Source organism: Protopterus annectens, chromosome 9.part0 (genome assembly GCF_019279795.1).
Source record: "Protopterus annectens isolate FY-2018-M chromosome 9.part0, PAN1.0, whole genome shotgun sequence".
In the NCBI taxonomy this organism is placed as follows: Eukaryota; Metazoa; Chordata; order Ceratodontiformes; family Protopteridae; genus Protopterus; species Protopterus annectens.
In genome coordinates this window covers 436,877,141-436,898,877 of record NC_056743.1, presented here as the reverse complement: position 1 = coordinate 436,898,877, position 21,737 = coordinate 436,877,141, and the positions used below count along the sequence as shown (strand labels likewise).

The 21,737-nt window shown below is 45.5% G+C and overlaps 1 protein-coding gene across 2 annotated transcripts in view; it reads right to left on the bottom strand.

Annotated features, from left to right (window-relative positions):
• Window positions 1-21,737, bottom strand: part of POLB (DNA polymerase beta) — a 3,382,694-nt gene that overhangs the window by 2,400,405 nt on the left and 960,552 nt on the right. The window lies entirely within an intron of this gene.

Below are 21,737 nucleotides of genomic sequence, written 5' to 3'. Positions count from 1 at the left end.
TTGAACTTTGGACTACACATAAAATTCAGTATTGTACTCTTTTGAAAACAAACACTCATGCTTCTACCACATACATGACATACCCACCTCAAAATAGACATTGTTATTAGAGACGTGGGTATAGTAGTAGATAAAGTTAATTTTTCTTCGTTTCTTAAGAAATGAACAATTCATCAGAGTTTCTGCAAATTTTACTTATGTAAAGATTGCATTACAGTTATCTGTGAATATCCAGAGTAAAGAGAAGCCTTTCTCCCTCATTCTTGATTAAAAAAAAAGGGAGATGGACAGCTTGGCTCAAAGTAAAATTCAATACCGCCTTAGGCAAAAATGAAAGATTAGTTTTCAAAGAGACCCTATATTTGTTGAAAATGAGATAAAGTTGACCTATCATAGGAGCCTGGAACTCAGACAACCCTCTTGCAGAAATCACTCAGCAAAACTGTTTTCCATGTTAACAACCACAAATTAGCCTAATGAACTAGTTCAAATGTAAAAAGAGTTGAATTTTTACAAAACAAAGTTAAAAATCCCAAGAAGGAGCAATATGTTTTCCAGGAGGTCTGGTATGCCAATTTCCCTTTCAAAAATAAGAAGTTATGTACCAACCATAACGTTCCATGTTAGTTGTCTTCTCTCGCCTTCTTTCTTGCTGGATGGGTTCGGAGCCGATCCTCGGCTCCGACTCGGCACTTGCTAAACTCGAGAGCTAATTTTACCAGCTCGAGGCAACCCCATATCCCATGATGCAAGGCGGAGACTACCCAGATCTCGTTTGGTAGCTAAGGAAATAGTAATATATTCTTCCAACTGTAGAGGAGGAAGAAAAAGTAACAATACTAAATAACATCATAATCCTCTAGAAAGGATCAAGCTAATCTAGTGACACTAGAAGCTGAATAGCTAGAAAAGGAATAAAACCTCTTAATAGAAGATGCATAATCTTCTCGGTCTGACCAGGTTAGGGGGATGGAGGGCGGGACGCAAGAAATAAGGCGAGAGAAGACAACTAACATGGAACGTTATGGTAGGTACATAACTTCTTAATGTTAAGTTGTCAATCTCGCCTTCATTCTTGCTGGATGGGACCGCGTCCCTAGCACCTCTATCCTGGGTGGCTCAATGGAACAGACTCTTGAGAACGGTGGAACCAAAATTAGCTCTGTCTCTGGAGGCCAAGTCTAATTTGTAATGTGAAACAAAAGTATGAGGAGAGGCCCATGTAGCTGCTGCACAAATAGTGTCTATTGGAAGTCTAGCTTGAAAAGCTGTCGATGTAGCTAGAGCTCTGGTAGAATGGGCTTTTGGCTTAGAAATCAACTCTTTGCCTCTGAGCTGATAAATGTAAGTAATCACAGAAGACCGCCATCTAGATAAAGTCACCTTGGAAACTGGAAGGCCTTTCCTGTTCTCTACATAGGATAGAAACAGTTGATCAGATTTCCTAAAAAGTTTAGTTTTGTCCAGATAATATCTGAGCTGGCGGTGAACATCAAGACAATGTAACTTTTGTTCCGCTCTATCAGAATAATTCGGGAAAAACACTGGAAGATCAATGGATTGATTTAAGTTCGTCTGTGATGCCACTTTTGGTAAGAAAGACGGATTAGTCCTTAGAGATACCCTATCTTTGTGGAAGATTAAATAGGGAGGACGAATGCAGAGAGCATGAAGCTCAGATACTCTCCTGGTGGAAGTAATGGCGACTAGAAAAAGTGTCTTCCAGGAAAGAAATTTCAAAGAACAGGCAGCCGCAGGTTCGAAAGGGGGAAGAATCAAGGATGTTAAAATTAAATTTAGATCCCACTGTGGTGGGGGGTCTCTAATCGGAGGTTTAAGTAAAAAGATACCTCGAAGGAATGCCTTGCAAAGTTTGTGTGACATAATGTTGCGGTCCAAAAGGCCTATATGAAAATTCGAACTGGCTGCCAGCTGAACTTTTACTGTGGAGGAAGAGGATCCTGAATGAAAAATCTCTGCTAGGAAGTCCAAGACCGAATGAATCGGAGCAGTATAGGGGTCTATGTTCCTAGCTTTTGCCCAGAAGGAGAAACGTCGCCATTTACTAGTGTAAATCTTTCTGGTAGAAGATTTTAGGGAAGCTACTATGATATCTCGGACGGGATTAGAAATCATAGGAAGCCTGGCTAAGGATGGAAGTGGAGCAACTAAGCAGTGAGGTTGAGAGAAGGTATGGATTGGTGCAGCTGCCCCGACTGGTGGGTCAAAAGATCTGGAACCGGGTCCAGATGCCATGGCTGTACCAAGAGATAACGATGTAGGAACGGAAACCATATCTGTCGAGGCCAATAAGGGGCAATGAGAATCAACTTGGCTCTTAAGGCGGTTGCTTTCTGAATTAGTTGAGGTATCAGCGGAAAGGGGGGAAAGGCATAAAGAAGTCCCCGGGGTCAATCTTGGGTTAGAGCGTCTCTGGGGGGATGGCCTGGAAGGGGGGAAGAGAGAGAGAAGAAGTCTGGGCATTTGCTGTTTTGAGGTGTAGCGTAAAGGTCGCAGCAAGGAAGGCCCCACTTCTGAAAAATCTCTTCCGTCACTGATTGTTTGAGAGACCACTTGTGAGGCATGAGAATAGCTCTGCTCAATCTGTCCGCTATGATGTTGGATTTCCCGGGGATATGCGTTGCTATCAGAAACCGCTGAGAAGAGATTGCCCATTGCCAAAGTCTGAGAGCCTCTCGACACAGAGGATAGGACTTGGTTCCGCCCTGTTTGTTGATATACCACACTACGGACATATTGTCCGTTTGGACTGCAATAGTTCCCAGGGGAAGAGAGTCGTTGAGGGCTTGCAATGTTAAAAGCACCACTCTCATCTCCAGGACATTTATGTGCAGATGGTATTCGAAAGGTTGCCAAGTGCCATGGACCATTCTGCCCTGATAATACCCCCCCCCCCACCCAATCAGGGAGGCGTCCGATGTAACTGTGGCGGTGTAACGGGGCAGGAGGAACAAGGGGTCTGCCCTGATGGACTTGAGGGGACGACATCCACCAGGTCAGATGCCTTTTGCAAGTTGGAGTTATTGTGATCTTGTGACGCATGGGAAGTTGTTGAAAAGACCATTGGGCGAATAGCATCCATTGTAGAAGACGCATGTAAAAGCGGGCAAAGGGAAGAAGTGTTATGGCGGCCGCCATAAGACCCAATACTTTCAGAGCAAATCTGGCCTGAATTTTGTTGCTGAGAAGAATCACCTGGACGTGACTTTGAATGTCCAAGATCCTTTGGTCTGTTAACTTTGCTGAAAGTTGTACGGTGTCCAATTTTGCACCTATAAAATTAATAGACTGACAAGGCGACAAGGCAGATTTTTCGAAATTTATAGAAATCCCTAGCCCTGTGCAAATGTGAATGGTGTAATCTCCGGCTTGGAGAAGTTGATGCCTGGTGGTGGCAGTGAGGAGCCAGTCGTCTAGATATGGAAACACCTGGAATCCTTGACGTCTCAGGTGAGCCGTAACCACTGCCATACATTTGGTGAACACTCTGGGGGCTATAGTGAGACCAAACGGCAGGGTCCTGAATTGGAAGTGACTGGTCCCCAGCTGAAAGCGGAGAAATCTTCTGGAGCGTCTGTGAATTTTTATGTGATAGTACGCATCCTATCTATCAAGCACATCCAATTGTCCTTGCCCAGAAAGGGTAGAATGGACTGAAGCGTGACCATCCGGAATCTTGATTTCTTTACATACTTGTTCAGTTTGCTCAGATCTAATATTGGTCTCCAGTCCCCTGTCTTTTCTGAAACTAAAAAGAACCTTGCGTAGATTCCGGATCCTATCTGGTCCGCTGGGACTGGCTGGATGGCTCTTTTTTCTAGCAGTTTTGATATTTCTAGAACTGCTAGTTCCCTTAGACCGGGTGGAATGTCTGGAAGGGTTCCCTTTTGCTGAATTGGGGTTTGAATAAAGGGAATTTTGTAACCCTCGGATATAATCGACTGTACCCATTTGTCTTGAGAAAGGGAAAGCCAGGCTATTGGGTACAGCGATAATCTTCCCCCGACTGCCTCCGAAGGTGGACAATCGGGCAACATCTCAGGGATGCTGGAAGGGTTTGTCAGAAAGAGGCTCTCCGCTACCCTGATTCTGCGGACCCCCTCTGCCCCTAGGGCGGCGTCTATTATTGTTACCCCCTCTGCCTCTGGGGGTAAACTGACTTTGTGCGTCAGGCGTGACTCCTTGAGATTTGCGGAACCACATCTTCCCTCCCTTCTGTCCTTTGCGGTAAGGTCTTGAAGGGGTGGAGAAATGGACTCCTACGGCAGAAAGAGTCTTGCCATCATGTTCGCATCTAGTCAAAGTGTCTTTCACTTGAGGTCCGAACAAGGTCGAACCATCAAAAGGGGAGTTTGTGAAGGACGCCTTGAAGGGGTCTGCAAAATCACAAAGCCGCATCCAGGACTGACGCCTTAAAGCCACTCCTGTACCTGCGGCCCTACTCACTCCATCGGCTGCATAAGAAATGAGCCGCATAGAGGAGTTAACAATGGAGTTAAGGATTCCTAGCTGTAAGCTAATCTTATCCTGAGACCCAGCAGCTGACGGATCCTGTAAAACTTCTCCCAACTCTTTAAGAACATCTCTTTGAAGGCGGGTGAGTGGCACAAGTAGTTCAGCGATCTCATGGCAAAAGTCGCTGAAGAAAAAATCCGCTTGCCGTACCTGTCCATAGTCCTAGAATCCTTGTTAGGAGGATGGACAGGTACTGAAGGATCAGCTAGTTCCTTCTTGGTGGCAGCAGCCACCACCATGGCATCAACTGGGACACCCTTTGTCAAATATTGTCTATCTGGTGGGGTCGTAATGAATTTAGAAGGCCTCCTAGGAATAGGTTCCACCGAATCCAGAGCCATCCACGCCTTCCGAGCCACTACATCCATAAGAGGGTCGAAAGGCGAAGACACCCAGGAGGTGGAGGGTCGAGATCCGAACGCCTCCAGGTGTACTGACTCATCCTCGGAAGGATTAAGGGAGGGCCAGTTCCCCCTCTGCTTAAGGAGTTCAAGGATGTCTGAGAAAGAGACATCCTCAGAGCAGGACCTTGGGGATCCCTCCGACTCATCCAGGTCAGTATCAGATGTAATAGACTCGGGGGAGTCTAGATGTTTCCTCTTGCATGTCCTCTTACGCGGAGGTTCACCTGACGGATCAGGAGAAGCTTCGGAAGAGGAAGATATTCCCAATGGGGAAACTTGAGGCGTTGGATCTCTGGGTCCGGGAGCAAGAGAGTGGAAAGAGACGTCAGCAGGCATTGTAGTGGGAGGAGCTGATGGAACTGTCCGTTGACTAAGCCCAGGGGTTAGCACACTCCTCATCACCTCGAAGGCTCCCCCATCAGAGAGACCAGAAGGTTCCCGCTCCGAAGAGATAGGAACTCCTGGCCTCACCGAGAGGGAAGTCTCCGAGGCAGATGTCGGGGCTGAGCTCACCAATGCCGAAGCCCCGAGAGGGAGAACGGGGTCGGACAAGGGTCCGATGCCACTCGCCCCCTCGGAGCCGACGAGAGAGACCAGACGCCCGGATCCCTCCAATGAAGGCCTCAAGGAGGAAATCGGAGCAGAGGACGACAGAGCCGAAAGTGGTGGCATCGGCTCCAAAGCTACAATGGTCACGGTTCCGAGGAACTCCGGCTCCGAGCTCTGTAAGAGAGTCGAAGGAGGAATGTTTGGTGGATGTGAAATAGCTACCATCTGTTGAGACGGGCTATGGAGCATTTGGGCCAATGCCTGAGACTTTAATAGTATACTCACCACTCTCTCGAGGTTGTGATCAGATAGCCTGGATGACCGAGAAGAACGGCTCCGATGGCTCTGCTCTGAGAGCAAGGGTGATCTCGGAGCCGAACGTATCGACCCTAATGAGGGGGATCGAGATCTCTTTTTAGAGATCGATGGAGCCAAAGGAGCCGAGGATATGTTGGCTCCAGCCGGAGCCGACACTGAATGTCCAGATTGGGCAGTATCGGCGCCGGATGGAGCAGATACTGTGACTGCTATAATGGAAGGATCGGCTCCGGCCGGAGCCGATCTCAACACTGGTGAAGATAAACCAGTAGCCGACGGCTTGGAACTTTCAGCCGAAGGCTTGATAGGTTTCGAGGGCTTCCCCGGCACCGACTTAGTCGGGGAGCTCTCAGTCTTTAATAAGCCCCTCAATATCAATTTATTTCTGCGCTCCTGCAGGACTCTTGGGCTGAAGGCATGACAGATAGCACAAGAGTCCTGCAGGTGCAGAGGTCCAAGGCAGTAAACACAAGAAGTGTGACCGTCTGTCAGAGACATCTTCTGACAGCACGAGTCACACTTCTTGAAGCCTGAGACCTTTGTGTCCTTCGACATAGCTGTGTCGAGGAAACACAAGTTGTCAAAAACAAAACACCAACACACACACATAAAAAACACCCAATCCAAAAATTTAAACTAAACAGGGGTACAACACAGTCAGACACAAACAATCCCTGACGGGAAAAATTTAGGAAGGGGAAGGCCTAAGGCCTAACCTAGGGAAAGGGGATAAATGACTCGAAAAAAAGGGAACACTAACGGGAATAGGGTTAAAGTAAGCGTTAAGGTTAACAAAAAACAACTATAGTTATGAAAATTAAAGGGGTGAGACTAAAGTCTTATTATTCAGAAACTTACCTGGAGCTGGTAAAAAAAGGCACCTCGTTAGCGAAGCGACAAATGAGATCTGGGTAGTCTCCGCCTTGCATCATGGGATATAGGGTTGCCTCGAGCTGGTAAAATTAGCTCTCGAGCTTAGCAAGTGCTGAGTCGGAGCCGAGGATCGGCTCCGAACCCATCCAGCAAGAATGAAGGCGAGATTGACAACTTAACATCAATGTTTTCATTAAAAGCATAGAAAACAGGTGGATCCATGAGCAGACATGCTGAAATGGCAGATAAATGCACCTTGACGGTGGAGTAAGAAACTTTGGAAGATGACAACTCACATGAATGTTGTGAAACCACAGAAATGAGAAGTTATGTACCTACCATAACATTCCATGTTAGTTGTCTTCTCTCGCCTTCTTTCTTGCTGGATGGGTTCGGAGCCGATCCTCGGCTCCGACTCGGCCACTTACTAAAGCTCGAGAGCTTATTTTACCGGCTCGAGGCAACCCTATATTCCATGATGCTAGGCGATAACTCTCCAGATCTCGTTTGGAAGCTGAAAAACCTAGCATAGGCCAATAAAACAAAATCCTCCAACTGGAAGGAGGAGGAAGAGGGATAAAAACCCCCAAAGATAATTATCTGCACTATATATATCCTAGGACACCTAGATGGTGAACAAGGGAATAAAAGGACCCTTAAAGGAAGGGAAGATCTTCTCGGTCTGTCCAGGCTAGGGGGATGGTGGGTGAGATGCAAGAAAAAAGGCGAGAGAACACAACTAACATGGAACGTTATGGTAGATACATAACTTCTCAATGTTAAGTTGTCAATCTCGTCTTCATTCTTGCTGGATGGGACCGTGTCCCTAGCACCTTCATCCTGGGTGGCTCATTGGAACAGACTCTTAAGAATGGTGGAACCAAATGTTGCTCTGTCCCTGGAGGCCATGTCCAATTTGTAATGCGAAACAAAGGTATGAGGAGAGGCCCATGTGGCTGCCGCACAGATAGTTTCTATTGGTAGTCTAGCTTGAAAAGCTGTAGATGTAGCTAGTGCTCTAGTTGAATGGGCTTTTGGCTTAGAAGTTAATTCCCTGCCTCTGAGTTGATAAATAGATGTAATCACAGAAGACAGCCACCTAGATAGGGTTACCTTGGAAACAGGAAGGCCTTTCTTATTTTCTGCATACGATAAAAACAGTTGATCAGACTTCCTTATTTGTTTGTTTCTATCCAAATAGTATCGGAGCTGGTGGTGAACATCTAGATAATGTAGCTTTTGCTCCGCTCTATTAGTATACTTTGGGAAAAAAACTGGGATATCAATTGATTGATTTAAATTTGTCTGCGAAGCCACCTTGGGTAAGAAGGATGGATTAGTCCTTAGAGAAACTTTGTCTTTATGGAAGATTAAATAGGGAGGACGAATGCAGAGGGCGTGAAGCTCAGATACTCTCCTAGCAGAAGTAATGGAGACTAGGAAGAGTGTTTCCAGGAAAGAAATTTCAATGAACAGGAGACCGCAGATTCAAAGGGGGGGAGAAGCAAGGATGTTAAGACTAAATTAAGATCCCACTGAGGTGGAGGGTCTTTGATCGGAGGCTTAAGTAAATATACACCTTTAAGGAAAGCTTTGCAAAGCTTATTAGACATGATGTTGTGGTCCGATAAGCCTGTAAGAAAATTCAATATGGCTGTCAACAGAACCTTTACTGTAGAGGCAGAAGACCCTGAATGAAAAATTTCAGCTAGGAAGTCTAAGACCGAATGAATTGGGGCAGTAAAGGGATCTATATTCCTTGCCTTTGCCCAGAAGGAGAAACGTTTCCATTTACTAGTGTAAATCCTTCTGGTGGAAGATTTAAGGGAAGCTACTATGATATCCCGGACGGGATTAGAAATCATAGGAAGCCTGGCTAAGGACGGAAGTGGAGCAACCAAGCAGTGAGGTTGAGAGAATGCAGGGATTGGTGCAGCTGCCCCGACTGATGGGTCAACAGATCTGGAGCTGGGTCAAGATGCCAAGGCTGTGCCAAAAGATAACGATGTAGGAACGGAAACCATATCTGTCGAGGCCAATAAGGGGCAATGAGAATCAACTTGGCTCTCAAAGCGGTTGCTTTCTGAATTACTTGTGGGATTAGAGGAAAGGGTGGAAAGGCATAGAGAAGTCCCCGAGGCCAATCTTGGACTAGAGCGTCTCTGAGGGAATGGCCTGGAAGGGGGAAGAGGGTGAAGAAGTCGGGGCATTTGCTGTTTTGGGGTGTAGCAAAAAGATTGCAGCAAGGAAGGCCCCACTTCTGAAAAATCTCTTCCGCTACCGATTGTTTGAGAGACCACTCGTGTGGCATGAGTATAGCTCTGCTCAACCTGTCCGCTATGATGTTGGACTTCCCGGGAATATGCGTTGCTATCAAAAACCGCTGAGAGGAGATTGCCCATTGCCAAAGTCTGATTGCCTCTCGACACAGGGGATAGGACTTGGTTCCGCCTTGCTTGTTGATATACCACACTACGGACATATTGTCCGTTTGGATTGCAATAGTTCCTAGGGGAAGAGAGTTGTGGAGGGCTTGCAATGTTAAAAGCACTGCTCTCATCTCTAGGACATTTATGTGCAGGTGGCGTTCGAAAGGTTGCCAAGTGCCATGGACCATCCTGCCCTGAAAATGCCCCCCCCCCCGATCAGGGAGGTGTCCGATGTCACCGTGGCGACCAGGGGAGGAGGAACAAAGGGTCTGCCTTGATGGACTTGAGGGGACAATATCCACCAGGACAGATGACTTTTGCAAGTTGGAGTTACCATGATCTTGTGGTGCATGGGGAGTTGCTGAAAAGACCATTGGGCAAAAAGCATCCACTGTAGAAGACGCATGTAAAAACGTGCAAGGGGAAGAAGTGTTATGGTAGCCGCCATAAGACCCAATACTTTCAGGACATACCTGGCCTGAATTTTGTCGCTCTGAAGAAGAACATGGACATGGTTTTGAATATCTAAGACCCTTTGATCTGTTAACTTTGCTGAAAGTTGTACGGTGTTCAAGTTGGCGCCTATAAAGGTAATAGACTGACAAGGCGACAAGGCAGACTTTTCGAAATTTATAGAGATTCCTAGCCCTCTGCAAATGTGAATGGCGTAAGCTCTGGCTTGGAGAAGTTGATGCCTGGTGGTGGCAGTGAGGAGCCAGTCGTCTAGATATGGAAACACCTGGAATCCTTGCCGTCTCAGGTGAGCCGTAACCGCTGCCATACATTTGGTGAACACTCCAGGGGCTGTAGTGAGACCGAAGGGCAGGGCTCTGAACTGGTAGTGACTGGCCCCCAGCCGAAAGCGGATAAACCTTCTGGAGCACCTGTGAATTTTGATGTGATAGTACGCATCCTGAAGGTCCACGGAGCACATCCAATTGTCCTTGCCCAGAAAGGGCAGAATGGACTGTAGCGTGACCATCCGAAATCTTGTTCTCTTTACAAACTTGTTTAGTTTGCTGAGATCTAATATTGGTCTCCAGTCCCCTGTCTTTTTCGGTACCAAAAAGAACCTTGAGTAGATTCCGGATCCTAGTTGGTCTGCTGGGACTGGCTGGATAGCTCTTTTTGCTAGCAGTTTTGATATTTCTGATACTGCTAGTTCCCTTAGACCGGGTGGAACATCTGGAAGGGTTCCCTTTTGAACTGGGGTTTGGATAAATGGAATTTTGTAACCCTCGGATATAATCGACTGTACCCATTTGCCTTGAGTAAGGGAAAGCCAGGCTATTGGGTACAGCGACAATCTTCCCCCGACTGCCTCCGAAGGTGGACAATCGGGCAACATCTCAAGGATGCTGGAAGGGTTTGTCAGAGAGAGGCTCCGTGCTACCCTGGTTCTGCGGACCCCTTCTGCCCCTAGGGCGGCGTCTGTTGTTGTTACCCCCTCTGCCTCTGGGGGTAAACTGACCTCTTGCGTCAGGCATGACTCCTTGAGATTTGCGGAACCACATTTTCCCACCCTTCTGACCCTTAGGGTATGGTCTTGAAGGGGTGGAGAAACGGACTCCTACGGCAGAAAGAGTCTTGCCATCTTGTTCGCATCTGGTCAATGTGTCTTTCACTTGAGGTCCGAACAAAGCCGAACCATCAAAAGGGGAATTTGTGAAGGATGCCTTGAAAGGGTCCGCGAAATTACACAGCCACATCCAGGCATGATGCCTTAAGGCCACTCCTGTGCCCGCGGCCCTACTCGCTCCATCGGCTGCATATGAAATTAGACGCATGGAGGAGTTAACAATCGAGTTCAGGGTTACAAGCTGTGAGTTTATTTTATCCTGGGACCCAGCAGCTGATAGATCCTGTAAGACTTCTCTCAACTCTTTGAGAATATCTCTCTGAAGGCGGGTGAAGTGACACAAGTAATTCAGCGACCGCATGGCAAAGGTCGCTGAAGAAAACATCCGCTTACCGTACCTATCCATGGTCCTAGAATCCTTATTAGGAGGATGGATAGGTACTGAAGGATCAGCTAGTTCCTTCTTGGTGGCTGCAGCCACCACCATGGCATCCGCCGGTACACCTTTTGTTAGGAATTACTTGTCAACTGGTGCTGTGATGAATTTAGATGGCCTCTGAGGGGTGGGTTCCACCGAATCCGGGGCCGACCACGCCTTCCGAGCCACTACTTCCATAAGGGGGTCGAAAGGCGGAGACACCCAGGAGGTGGAGGGTCGAGAACCAAACGCCTCCAGGTACACCGACTCATCCGCGGAAGGATTAAGGGAAGACCAGTTCCCCCTCTGCTTTAGGATTTCTAGGATGTCTGATTCAACAGGAATTAAATTAAGAGTATTTGTATACAGATCTTACTTATTTGAGGACTACATTTATGATGTTTTGCACATGTGCAAAAAGCCAGGTTTTGAGTAAAGGTACTGCCTAGGTATCTTTGTTTTGTTAATTTTGCACCAAGTGCTTCACAAGGATCAGTAATGCTAAGGAAGGAAGATGCTTTGATTTGTGTGATACCAAATGTCACAGCATTGGTTTTCCTGAGCTAAGCACTAGCTGCATTTCAGTTGGCCTGTTCCGTACTGAACTGGAGTTTGTCCGCAGCTTATCTTGCAGCTTAGGAAGAGAACTGTCGGAGCTAAGCACCAAGATGCCATCTGTATAAAGTGTACAATTTTTGATTAGGTAGGGCAAATGGTAAGTTATTCATCGAGAAAAGGAAAAAGGCTAGTATTGAACCCTGGGGTACCCCAATGGAGAAGGTTCCATTTTCTTAGTGTTTGCACTACGCTTAAGTGTGAATATTCTGCTATGTAGGTTAGCAGACAAACATTATAAGGTATTGTCATTAATACCAAAAAAATATATATATATATTCAAAAGTTTGCTTTAGTTCAATAAAGATGGTTCCTGTTCACTTTTTTCACTGGCTCAAAGACATAACTAGTTAACGTAATACAGCGGTTTGAGTAATTTTTTCTGAAAAACATTTTGTGTATCAGACAGTGGGTCATATTCAGAAATGCATTCTATTGACTGGTTAGAGATTAGTAGGGTTTAATTTCATTAAGTTACTCAGACTTCAAGGTGACTTGATTATTTAATTTGGGATCAAGATTGTTTGTCATTGTTATTAATATGTTCCTGAACTCCTTAGGGGAAGCATGAAGGATAGCCGTCTACTTCTTATATACGATGGCTTTGCAATATTTATGGTAGTGCGTGCTTGCTGTTTTAGGCTGAGATATGTTAGTGTTGGACTGGTTAGCCTTCTAGATTTTCAAAGCTAGATCACTGTGGTTTATGAAGCTTTTTGATATCAGATGCTAGTCATAGGTGTCCAGTATCTCTAACGCTTAAACACCTTAGAGTGGAAGAGTCTGTTTTGTACAGAAAGCTAAGAAAGGTGCTGTGGGCATTAACTGAATTGGTGTAATTCTATACCAAATCCCAATCAATAGCTTCAAGTACTGAGCCTACCATTTGTTGCATGGACCCTGGGATGAACAAACTACAAGTTATTACTAGTGCAGGTTTAGGTGATTTAAAGGACCAGTGACATATTACTGGATTATGGTCACTAAGAGAGTTAGCAAAGTGTATACATGTTTGCATTTCTCTGGGAAGTTTGTTATGATTATGTCAATTAGAGAAGAGGTAAGGGTTTGAGTGAATGCTCTTGATGGTTCATCTACTAACTGTAGAAGGCTATACTTCTGACGGGAGGTATTTAAATGAGATTATGTGGCTCTAGCCAATTAAAATTGTGATCAGCCAGAATTAGCAGTTTAACCTTGCCTGATCTGCTGCTAAGAAGGTCTAAAAATAATCATCCTGACTCAAAGGATGGATGAGACATGTACATTAGAGGAAAGGTAATCTTTACAGCATTTCCAATTAGTATTTAGTTGGATCTCTGTCTACATGTGAGGAATTTGAGTGTAGTACTGTGGCTTTAATGGTACTGTTGTTCTCAAGAGAAAGAATCTTCCTCCCTTACTTATTCCTGATCTGTTGTTATAAATAAAGTGATAGTTATTTTTACAAAAAGTCTGATAAACAGTGTTGGTCTTTCAGTGACAGTTTGGTAATAATTAATACTGTGGGGCTATGCTGTACTACCTATGATTTGAGTACAGCACTTTGCCATTATCATCAGCCCATTTTTCTTTATCTTTACATGGGGTCAGGGTGACTAAAGTATAGCACACTTATTTTTATGTTATCTAAGATAAACAGTACACAACTCTGATGTTGTGTGCATTGGAAGATGCTTCATATTGCTAGACATGATAGTAAAGTTCCTGAATTTGGCTCAATATCCACAGCCATTATTAAAGAATATGCAAGCAGGAAGATAAGTGGAACATTACTGTAAGTTAGGAGCTTAGAGAGGGAAATTCTATTTAAAAGTACAGTTCTGTAAAATCTTACTATAAAGTACAGTTTTGTACCTACCATAAATGTAGATGTCCGAGAGGAATGCATCTGCAGTCTTTACAAATGGGTTGTCCTGTCGTCAGGCAGCCCTTCGGTCGGCCGGATTCCAAAGTCTGGGTCTGGCTTCGGCTGGTGTCGCACTCAACCCGACGTCATTGCGGCAGTTCTTCGGGTATAAAGGCATCAGCCGACGCCATTTTCCTCAGTGTTTCTTGCCCCAGATGCCAGGTGCCCTCTTGGATGGCTAAATTTGGATAAATGCCAAAGTTTCCAAATAGTAGAGAGCAAACACACAAAGTAAACATGTATGTACATATATACAAACAAATACACCATAATAGATCCCCCCCAAGCTAGCTGAAGATTGGTAAGTACCCTAGGAGTACCTCAGAGGGGAAGGAGGGTGGGTAATCCTGACTGCAGATGCATTCCTCCCGGACATCTACATTTATGGTAGGTACAAAACTGTACTATGTCCTTCAAGGATGCATCTGCAGTCTTCTAAATGGGTAGAATACCATAGCTAAACTAGGGAGGAGGAAATGAGAATAGATTATGGTGTAGTCAGGATCCCTTGCAAAACAGCAGTGGCAAAACCAGCATGGGATCTAGAGTATAGAGGTAGGTTATAATGCTTGGCAAATGTATGCACGGAGGTCCAAGTAGCAGCCTCTATAATGTCCTTGGTAGCCACTCCTCGTAAGAAAGCTGTGGTAGTGGCTGTAGCCCTTGTGGAGTGAGGCCTGATGTTCTCTGGAGTTTTCTTTCCATGGTAGGAGTAACAAAATCTAATTCAATTTCCTATCCATTTGGAGATTGTCTGTTTAGAAATTGGTTTTCCTTCTTTTCCTGTTGCATATGCTACCAGAAGCTGGTCAGTTTTTCTATTGTTTTTTGTCCTGTCCAGGTAGTAGCGTAATTGTCTGTGTACATCCAAGGTATGTAAGAGCTTTTCTCCCCTGTTCTGTGGATTGGGGAAGAATGTAGGAAGGTGGATAACCTGATTTAAAGAGACTCTGGATACCACCTTAGGCATAAATGTAGGATTTGTTCTCATGGACACTCTATCTTGATGGAAGATCAGGAAGGGTTGTACTGCCATTAATGCCTGTAGTTCAGAGACCCTTCTTGCTGAAGTTATTGCCAGCAGGAAAGCAGTCTTCCAGGATAAGTATTGCAATTCTGCTGTAGCTGCTGGTTCGAAAGGAGGTAGAGTCAGTTTTTCTAGCACAAAGTTCAAGTCCCATGCTGGCAATGGAGGTTTCCTGGGAGGTTTTACATTTTTAATTCCTCTCAGAAACTGTTTGAGCAGAGGATGCGAGAAGACAGGAGGATCCAAGCTGTATTCTGCTGAGATAGCTGATGCATGTATCTTGATGGAGGAATAGGACAGGCCTGTATGGAAGAGCTCCGCCAAGTACTCCAGGATGTTGGCTATGTTCACCAGTGTCACATCTTGCCCCTTTGCAGTACTCCAGATGAGATATCTTTTCCATTTTGCTGCATAATTCTTTCTTGTTGAAGATCTACGAGCCTCCAGGATTATGTCTTTAACCCTTTAGGATAAATTTGGGTTAATTGCTGTTATGTAATGTTCCAGGCAGTTAGCTGCAGAGTTTTTAGGTTTGGATGCAGAATGTTGTAGTTGTTCTGTGTCAGCAGTAATGGGATCAGGGGCAGTGTCCATATTTGGGCGGCACAGTGGTGCAGTGGTTAACATTGTCACCTCACAGCAAGAGGTTCTCCGGTTCAATTCTCGGCTGGGGTGCCTTCTGTGTGGAGTTTGCATGTTCTCCCTGTGTCCGCGTGGGTTTCCTCCGGGTACTCCGGTTTCCTCCCACATTCCAAAGACATGCATCTGGAGCATTTCTCCCCGGGCCTCCGCTGAAAACAGGCTCTGTGGAACCTAGTCGGACTTTCCCGGTCAACAAATGATAAAAAAAAAAAAAAAAAAAAAAAAAAAATTTGTTACCGGGACATGCTCCTCAGCAGTGGATACCAATGTTGTCTTGGCCAGTCTGGGGCTATCAGAATGATCCTCGGACGTTCCTCTTTGATCTTGAGAAGCACCTTGTGCATCAAAGGAAGTGGTGGGAATGCGTATGCTGTCAGGCTTTTCCAACTGAAGGATAGGGAGTCCACCTTCCAAGCAAGTGGGTGGTAAGTCCTTGTGCAGAATTTCTTCAACTGGTGATTGAATGGGGATGCAAACAAGTCTATTTGTGGTAATCCCCATTCTCTTGTGATGGTTTTGAAAATGTCGGATGCAGCATCCATTCATGGGCATCTGTTGTAGTTCTGCTTAATATGTCTGCTAGAATGTTTTCCTTCCCTGGTACATAAATTGCCTGTAACTGAATGTTGTAGCTCAGAGCCACATCCCATAGGTCCAGTGCCAGCCGGCATAGAGGGTATGAGTGTGTGCCTCCCTGTTTGTTGATGTACCACATAACTGTGGTGTTGTCTGTCCTTATCATCAACTGGCCTTCTTGGAGAAGAGGTCTGAATGCCTGGATTGCCAATTTTACTGCCATCATTTCTTTTAGATTTATGTGCAGATGCAGCTGGTCTTGAGTCCATAGGCCTTGAATGCACTTGCCCATCATGTGTGCCCCCAACCGAGGTCTGAGGCATCTGTCGTGATGGTTTGTCTTGGTTGACTTTTGCAGAAGGGCAGTCCTGTGTTTGATTGACAGGCCTGAGCCCACCATAAGAACTCTTGCTTCAGGCATGGGATCATTGGAATTTTGGTTTCTAGGCTGTGCTTGTGCTGAGACCACAAATTCTTTAGGTACCACTGTAGCTTTCTCATATGAAGCCTGGCATGAGGGACCAGTATTATGCAGGATGCCATGAAGCCTAGAGCTTGTAGCACTTTTCTTGCAGTTAGATGGCTCTGCTTTGTTAATGTCAAGAAGTAGAGAGGAAGTTGCTCTTTCTTTTCTGCAGTTAGAAATGCCATTTGTTTTGATGTGTCCAGTTCTGCACCCAGAAAGGTTATTCTTTGGGATGGAATCAGCCTTGACTTTTTTGTATTGACTGTATATCCCAGGGCTTGTAGCAGGTAGATGACTCTTTGTAAGTCTTCTGTTAGTTTGTTTTTGTTGTCCGCTTGTATCAGGCAGTCGTCCAGGTAGGGATAGATTTGAATTCCCTGAAGTCTGCAATGAGCGATTACTGATGCCAGGCATTTCGTGAACACTCTGGGCGCAGTAGATAAGCCAAAGGGCAATGCTGAGAATTGATAATGCTCTGATCCTGCAAGAAATCTGAGGTATCTTCTGCAAATTGGTCTTATGGGGACGTGCAGGTATGCCTCCTTGAGATCTAGAGTTACCAGCCAAGACTCCTTGCCCAGCATGGGAAGAAGCTGCTGTACGGTCAGCATTTTGAATTTTGGAACAATGAGGAATGTGTTTAAAGTGGACAGGTCTAGAATAGGCCTCCATTTGTTTTCTTTTCTTGGTACCAGGAAGAGCCTGGAGTAAAATCCCTTCCCTTGCTCCATAAATGGTACCTTTTCCACAGCTCGCATTCTTAATAATTGAGATATTTGTTTTAGAGCTTCTGTCCTTTGAGAAGGTGGTAGGTTTGGCATTCCTCTCTTTCCTGGTAGTGTATGGAAATGGAACCTGTAACCTTTGTCTATAGTCTGCAAAATCCATTTTTCTCTTGTAATGCAGTGCCAGTTTCTTGAAAATAATGTTAGTTTTCCGCCTAAGGGTGCTTCTAGCTGTTCCCTGGTAGGCGGTGCCACCGCCAAGTCACTGTGATTGAGTTGTTGTAGTGGTGGTGGCTGTATCCGTGCCTCGTTGGTTGTTACCCTGCCACTGGCGACCCCTGTAGGCACCCCTGGATTGGTTTCTGCCTCGAGCGCCTATTCCTGCCTCTTTGTGCCTTAGAGGAGTCTGGAAAGGACCAATTCTTGGAGTGCCAATTCCTGCTAAACCTTGGAGGTTGAACTTGTAAGAAATCTTTTACTGTTTGCACAGATTTTGCTTTCTCTTCCATCTTTTTTAGTACCTGCTGTGCGGGGACACCAAATAAATTGACCTTGTCCATAGGTGCATCCAAAAGCTTAGATTTGACATGGTCTGGTAATGCCTGTTCTTTCAACCATGCATGCCTCCTGATAACTGTGCCAGTCATGGCTGATCTAAAGGAAGCCTCCAGTGCATCATAGCCACATTTTAAAGAATGGTTACTAACCTGCTGTATGTTATGTAACATTTCTTGAACATACTTTTATCTAAAGATTCTTCAGAGGACAGCTTTTTAGTCAACTGGTCAAGCATAAACTCTTGATATTGAATCATATGAAATTGGCAGTTCAAAGCTCTAGCTGACAAAGTAGCAGAGGTGTAAACTTTTTACCCCATCTCTCTAAGGACCTGGATTCCCTTTCAGAGGGAGGGTTTTAGAAGAAGTAGCTGCTACAGCTTTAGGGCCCTGGGAGATAGTCTCTGGATCTGCAAAGGGGCCTTATATAAGTGGTGATGAGTGTCCGGGACCCTGTAGTACCTATCGGGCTTAGCAGGAGCCGGAGGTAAAGTATCAGGAGCAGTGCAAGCATCATTAAATGCATCATCAACAACAGATAGAACTGGAGGTATAGCTAAAGGCCTATGCTGTGGCAAGTGTAGAAAGGTCCTAAGCCTTTTCTAGAGTCTGAGAAATCTTGGCCCTGCCACTGAAATTGTTCCCTCATAGCATGCAAGGTTTCCCCAAAGGAAAATTCCTCAGGAGGAGAGGCTGAAGGGATGGACTCCTCAGCATCAGAGTCTTCGTAAGGAGAATAAGAAGCCTCAGGAGGGTCTGTATGTTCTGAGTCATCAGAGGAATCATCTGTGGCTACTGGCTCAGGGGGCTCTGCTCTAGGCCTCTTTTCTGGAGGAGGGAGAGGCCCTGTCTGGATGAGGCTGGGCTCCACGAATTAAAGAGATGAGATCCTCTGCCAAAGAAAGCATATGGGAGCTGGTGCTGGGCCTGTGAGAGGGGCTTGGCAGGCACAGGTTTTGATGCTTTGGCTGCTTTAGCCCTGGCAAAGGCCTTAATAGACATAGCTGGAGGAGGCCTAGCAGCTCCACGTGCAGGGTAGAAATATCTAGGGAATGGTGTCTGATAAATCCTGTGAAATCGCAACAGAAGGTTGGATTTCAGAAGCCGTTTCTACCAGGATAGAAGAGGCCTCGGTAGAAGGCAAGTTATCGGCTGAAGAAAGAACCGCTTGCTCGGTTTCGGCCGAAACCGAGACACTCGTGGTTTGCTTAACCGCGGTTTCGGCCGAAACCGCGGACCGCGAGTGTCGGTCCTTTTCTTTGCGTTTTTTGGTTATTTGCGTAGTCGGAGGATCCGATGGCATAATGTAGGCAAAATCGGAGCCGAAAATCTGTTCAGCAAAGCCCGAGCGGCGTCTAAGCGTTCGTCGGTTAAAAGAAGCACAGGCTAGACAAGCTGCTACGTCGTGGTCTGGGCCTAAACAATGTATGCAATAGGAGTGGAAATCTTTATGAGGTATTTGTTTCCCACAAGATAAACAGTCATTAACTTTCTCTGACATCGGCTGAGGCAAGAAAAAGTCCCCAACGGGGTACTTAGCTTTATAGAAGTCTTCGAAGTAGTATTCGGTAGCAGTAATCTCTGGATCTGACCGACCGGCACTTGCGAACAGCTTCTGCTTTGGGCGCCACGCGGCAAGAAAGACTGAGGAAAATGGCGTCGGCTGATGCCTTTATACCCGAAGAACTGCCGCAATGACGTTGGGTTGAGTGCGACACCAGCCGAAGCCAGACCCAGACTTTGGAATCCAGCCGACCGAAGGGCTGCCTGACGACAGGACAACCCATTTGTAAAGACTGCAGATGCATCCTTGAAGGACATCAATAGATGTCCTTTCCTTCACTGCTGCAGTATTCTTTACACTTGTGATTCCTGCATTGGGTAGCCTGAAGTCTAGCCAGTATACAAAAGCCTGCTATTGCTTTAAGGTATGCCGAATGTCACACGTATGTTCTTCCCATAGCGTAGGGCATAGAAGGTGGCGTCCGGACTTACCATCCTCAGAACTGATTTCCCCAGTAGGAACACCAGTTCAAGGACAAGGGGGAGGAGAGGGAGAGTGAATACTGCAACAGTGAAGGACAGTACATCTATTGTTATGGTAAGATTTTACACAACTGGACTATGTCCTTCTATTTACTGCTTGCAGTATTCGTTACTCTTTGGAGAGTGTCAAAGCTCAAGAAGAAACTTGGGAGAAGGAAGGACCAGTAGAGCACTCTAGGAAGCCATGAAGGATGACCCCAGCAAGACCAGCTCTAGCTCTAGACACACCATCCAACTTGTATTGCTTGGTAAAAGTATACACAGAAGTCCAGGTAGCTGCTGCAAGAATAGAATTAGATTCTAACCCCTTGAAAAAGCACAAGAAGAAACCACAGCTCTAGTAGAATGAGCCTTTACAGAAGAAGGAAGGCTCATACCATGAAAAGTATAACAAAAAGAAACAGACTTTGAGACCCAAAAATAAATAGTTTGCTTGGATACAGCTAATCCTAGGGACCTAGGATGAAAGGAAACAAACATCTGAATAGATTTTCTAATAGACTTAGTCTTATCCAAATATAATTGTCTATGCACCTCCAAAATATATAACATCCTCTTACTGGCAGATTGCAGAGAGGGGAAAAAGTAAGCAAATGAACAGTTTGATTAAGTGACACCTCATTAACCACCTTGGGCATACAAGGACACCCTGTCCTTTTCAAACACCAAAAAAAGGAGGATAAGCCATAAGGGCTTGAATTTCAGTCACCTGTATGGCAGAAGGGCCAACAAAAGAGCAGTCTTCCAGGAACAATGTTGCAAGGAAGCTAAAGCAGCAGGCTCAAAGGAAGCCAGAGTCAACTTCTCCAAAACAAAATTAAGAACCCAGGGAGGAGGAACAGGTTTCCCGGGAGGTCTAATATTCAGGAAGCCGTTAAGAAACTGTTTAGCCTCAAATCTAGAAGCTAAAGGAGGAGATAAAGGCAGACAAGCAAAGACAGCTGATAGGTGGGCGTTAACAGAAGAACAGGCCAAACCAGCACTGAGCAACTCATATAAATAAGACAGCACCAAAGGAACATCCACAGTAAGTGGGCCCATGTTAAGAGAGAGAGAGACACCAGATAGAAAATCTCTTTCATTTGGATAAGTAGTTGGTTTCCTGGCCTCCTGCAGGACCCTCAACGTGTCCTCAGAAAAAAAGGTGTCTATATGGAATCAAAATCCTATCACCCACACTGTCAAATGAAGAGTGGACAGGTGGGGATGGATGAGAGATCTCTTATCTTGTGTGAGTAGATCCACAATGTAAGGTAACTTGTGATGATTGCCCTTAGCTAAATGCAAGAAAAAAAGGAAACTAATGCTGTCTCGGCCAAAAGGGAGTCACCAACAAGACTTTGGGAGTATCCTGTTGAATTTTGAACAGGACTTTTGGAATGAGAGGAAGGGGAGGAAATGCATACAGAAACATCCCCTTCCAAGAAAAAGAGAGGGTGTCCACCTTCACACCACAGGATCTGAGACTCTGGCACAAAATAGAGGAAGTTGTCCGTTCAGAGGGGAGGCAAATAAATCTACTTGAGTAGTATGCCACTGGTGGACAACGTCCAGAAACACATCCCTGTGAAACATCCATTTGTGGGATTGAGTTAAGGACCTGCTCAAAGTGTTTGCCACAATATTTTAACCTGAAAGGATGTAATGTACTTGAAGAGTCCCTTGATATTGAACAGCAAGATCCCATACCAGGACTGCCAACCAACAAATATAAAATCTTGTTCCTTCCTGTTTGTTGATATACCACATCACTGTGGTTTTGTCTCTTTCGGCTTTTCCCGGTTAGGGGTCGCCACAGCGGAACTCCGGTCCGCTAATGATTGGCAGTAGAGTTTTACATGCTGGCTTGCCGGGCCTAACGCACAACCTTCAACGAAGGAACGCCCATTCACGCATGTCGCCACACAGAAGACGCTCTAACTGAGAATCGAATGGGCAATGGTGTCTGCAAATACCTTGAGAGACCCTGGAGAAAAAAAAAAAGAGGATGAAAAGCTGAAGAGCCAGTGTAAGAGCTCTCATTCTCTTTGACAGTGATGTGCTCCTTCTGCTGAAGAGGTGACCATTC